This window comes from Pogona vitticeps, chromosome 5 (assembly GCF_051106095.1).
Source record: "Pogona vitticeps strain Pit_001003342236 chromosome 5, PviZW2.1, whole genome shotgun sequence".
Classification (NCBI taxonomy): domain Eukaryota; kingdom Metazoa; phylum Chordata; class Lepidosauria; order Squamata; family Agamidae; genus Pogona; species Pogona vitticeps.
This window is the reverse complement of record NC_135787.1, coordinates 90,535,061-90,538,925: the sequence shown is the minus strand read 5'-3', so window position 1 is coordinate 90,538,925 and position 3,865 is coordinate 90,535,061. Positions and strand designations below refer to the sequence as shown.

Genomic DNA, 3,865 nt, shown 5'->3' with positions numbered 1-3,865 from the left:
CAGTCTAGCTATATCTTAAATTAACATTCTTACGCAGTCTCCAAATTAAAGTCCTGCCAGATGCATCTCTCTCCGTGTGTCGTCTCTGGCTGTCGTGCAAGCAAACTCTCCCCCATCTCTCTTCTTCATCCTTCTCCTTCTCTCTTCGTCCATCTTTCTTAAATTAAGCCATTGTGTCCTTGCCCGTTGGAGTTTTGATAAGATAAGGGTCATCTTGTTCTTCTTGATTTTTTTTTCTGCTGGAAAAAGAACTGACCTTGTACATTTTTTTCTTCCTAATTAACACCTGGACATCAGTCAGCTTCTAGTTGTTTTGTTGCTGTTATGAAACAAAATCCATCTCTATTCTACTTTTACAATTTTCATAATCAAATTCATGACAGGTCATACCTCAGATTCCAAAATGGCGCAGGGGCCATGCTAATCTTCTCTGTATCATTCCAATTTTAGTATATGTGCTGTGGAAATTCAAAGAGAATCTAAGAAATTCCTAAGAGTCAATATTTATGCACCAAATGGAAATCAAGAAAATTTTTATAAACAATTGCAGTGAGAATTGGCAGATAAAGGGTATGATCATTACTGCGTAATTGGAGATTATAATGCTGTCTTTGACAGAGAACTAGACATAAAAACAGAAAAACCAAGTAGAAAGAAGAGAAGCACGATTCCAAGAAATTTCTTACAATTAGCAGAAGAATTAAATGTTGTGGATGCATGGAGAACATGTAATCAAAAGACAAGGGATTATACTTTCTACTCTAACAGGCATAAATCGTGGTCAAGGATTGATACATGTTGGATATCAACAAACCTAATGAAAGAATTGGAACAAATACATATTCTACCCAACACATTTGCAGACCATAACCCAATTTTGCTACAAATAGGAAGTAGAACAAGAGAATTCACTTATACTACATCTAAAAAATGAAAAATTTAAGAAACAAGTAAAAGAAGAAATGGACTTTTTCTTTAAACAGAATATGAGACCAGACATCTCAATGTTTATGGTATGGGAGGCAAGTAAGGCCATTTTTTTAGAGGAATAGCCATAAGATTTGCAGCAAAACAAAAAAGAGAAAGACAGAAAAAATACGAGACTCTGGAAAGTAGACTAGCCACAGAGGAGAGGCAGCTGAAACAAAACCCAACCAACAAAGAACTGATAGAGAAGATAAAATTTATACAACACCAGATAAATATATTGCTCACCGAAGAAACCGCAAAGAAGTTTAAATTTGCAAAGCAAAATGTTTTCGAGAATGCAAATAAACCGGGAAGATGGTTAACATACAAATTAAGGAAAGAGAGGAGAAGATAATAATCCGAACTTTCAAAGATGAAAAGGGAATAGAAAAATTCAAACAGGAAGAAATAAAAAAAAATTGTTGAAGATTTTTATAGAAAGTTATATGAGAAAAAAGAAGTGGATAGAGGAGCCCAGGAAGAATATATATTAAAGCACAACAAAATGAAATTGACTAAAGAACAAATTCAGTCCTTAAATGAGCCTATAACATATGCAGAAATTGTAGAAGCCCTTAAAAAAACAAAAAAAAATGGGAAAGCACCAGGCCCAGATGGGCTACCAGCGGAATACTACAAAGAACTGGAAGAGGTGCTACTCCAGCCATTCAAAAAGCTGCTAGAATGTGTTGAAGAAGAAGGGAAAATACCAGCAACATGGACTGAAGCGTCAATTTCTCTTATACATAAGGAAAACACGGAAGGTAAAGAAATACAAAATTATAGGCCGATTTCATTGTTGAATGTGGACTATAAAATATATGCGACTATCTTTGCAACTAGATTGAAAAGAATTTTAATCCACTTGATACATCAAGATCAATCTGGGTTCCTACCAAAAAGGCAGATGAAGAATAATATAAGAATAGTTCTAAATTCCTTGGAATACTACGAAGCACACCCGGAGAAACAGATGGCCATGATATTCTTGGATGCAGAGAAAGCCTTTGACAATCTTGATTGGAATTTTCTGATATATACGTTGGAAACACTGCAGGTTGGAGAAAGATTTATGAAATTAATTAAAGCAATATATACTGAACAAAAGGCAAAAGTGAGAATTAACGGCGAGTTATCAAAAGAAATCCAAATACAGAAAGGTACTAGACAGGGGTGTCCACTGTCCCCACTCCTATTTATTTTGACTCTAGAAATACTAAATGAACAAATTAGAGATAAAAAGGAATTGAAAGGATTAAAAGTAAAAGGCCAAGTCTATAAACTGCAGGCTTTTGCGGATGATTTAGTCATTATACTGGAAGAACCACTGTATTCAATAGAAGCCTTGATGGCAACGTTAACAATTTTTGGTGACATGGCAGATATGAGAATAAATCAAAAGAAGACCAAAATACTTACTAAAAACATGAGAGAACAAGAACGACAGGAGTTAATAGAGAAGACGAACTTCCAAGAAGAAAAGAAAATTCAATATCTAGGAATACAAATTACAAAGAAGACAAGCACATTGTTTAAAGATAACTACATGAAACTAATGAAGGAAATACAGAACAACTTGGAAAAATGGGACAAACTACAATTATTGTTGCTGGGGAGAATTGCCACGATCAAAATGAGCATCCTGCCAAAAATCTTATTCTTATTTCAGTCAATTCCTATTATACTGAAACAGTGCTTTTTTAAAGAATTTAATAGGATAATCATGAAATTTATATGGCAAGGAAAAAAACCAAGAATCAAAATTAAGACAATGCAAGATGATAAGCAGAGGGGCGACTTTGGTCTTCCAGATTGGGTTCTGTATTATAGATCTTGTATTTTAGATTGGATAAAAGAATGGATAACTCTAGAAAATGATAGATTACTTAGCTTGGAAGGACATGATTTGCAACTAGTCTGGCATGCTTATTTATGGTATAAAATGATAAAGAACAAAAGAATTTCAATTCACATATTATAAAATACCTGTATGGGTGTCACCGATAGAGGCCTTTACTCAACCCAGCCTTATGACAAAAGCAAACTCTTTAAGATATCAAGATCTATTAAAAAAGGATGGTGAACTAAAATCTAAAGAAGAGCTAGAGTCACAGAACATATATATTGATTGGTGGCCTAGAGCACAGTTAGAATCTAGATATACAAAAGATAAAATAGAAGGCTTCTACTTAAAGCAAATGATTTTTGATAAACTTTTATTAGGTTCAAAAGAACAAATTGTTAAGAAAATGTATAATTATATGTTGGAAATTAAGATGCAAGATGAAATGGTCAAGGAATGTATGATTAAGTGGGCACAAAATATAGGGCATAATATTGATATTGATCAATGGCTGAAAATATGGCAAAATAGCATAAAGCTTACAAGATCGGTGAACTTTAAAGAGAATATATATAAGATGTTTTATAGGTGGCACATGACCCCAGAAAAATTGTCAAAGATGTACACAAATGTATCAAATAAGTGTTGGAAATGTGAAACACAAGTGGGAAGCTATTATCATATGTGGTGGTCATGTGGAGTAGCGAAACAATATTGGAAAAGAGTGCATGCTATGTTGGAACAAATATTGCTCTGTAAGGTGCCATTAACCCCAGAATTGTTTCTATTGAATATGATACCTGAAAATATAGATAGGTCAAAGGATTATATAGTTATATACAGTACATAGTTATGGCAGCCAGAATTCTATATGCTAAAAATTGGAAAAGACCAATGGTACCGAAACAAGAAGATATTATTGAAAAGATATGGGAAATAGCTGAAATAGACATTCTATCAGAAGTCATGAAGGACTATCCCTTGCAAAAGACAACAGAAAGATGGGATCTATTTAACATGTGGACTGAATCAACAGGCAGCTTGTGAATAGCA

At 33.8% G+C, this 3,865-nt stretch overlaps 1 non-coding gene across 1 annotated transcript; it reads right to left on the bottom strand.

Moving 5' to 3' along the window:
• Window positions 1-368: 368 nt before the first annotated feature.
• Window positions 369-470, bottom strand: LOC140707921 (U6 spliceosomal RNA). Its single transcript, XR_012088051.1, has one exon. It is a non-coding gene; the product is annotated as a U6 spliceosomal RNA (small nuclear RNA).
• Window positions 471-3,865: the final 3,395 nt, after the last annotated feature.